The following is a 450-nucleotide window of genomic DNA, read 5'->3' as shown; positions in this document are numbered from 1 at the left end:
TTTTATAGTAATACCATGTTTTTGGACATGCATCATATAATAATACCATATTTTTGGACATGCATCATAGTAATACCATGTTTTTGGAATGCATCATATAGTAATACTATGTTTTTGGACATGCATCATGCTAATAACATGTTTTTGTACTTGGATCATAATTCTGTATATGGATCATAGTAATACAATGTTTTTGGACATGCACTATGATAATACCATGGGTTTTTGACAGATACTGACTTTTTATTTATTTATCATGAATCATGGTAATAATATGGTATATCCCACAATGCAATGCTATTACCATCACTGTACAGTAGTTTTTGTTAGATAAATGTAATTAAAATGTATACGTTCTAATTTAATTTCGGATTATATATTAGGATGTTGCCGTTTGGATGGTAAAGGAGGACAGCGAGAGACAGCGTGGCTGAGACAGAGAGAGAGAGA

This window comes from Leuciscus leuciscus (assembly GCF_965113295.1).
Source record: "Leuciscus leuciscus genome assembly, chromosome: 18".
Lineage (NCBI taxonomy): Eukaryota > Metazoa > Chordata > Actinopteri > Cypriniformes > Leuciscidae > Leuciscus > Leuciscus leuciscus.
Note: the sequence above shows the minus strand (reverse complement) of the source record.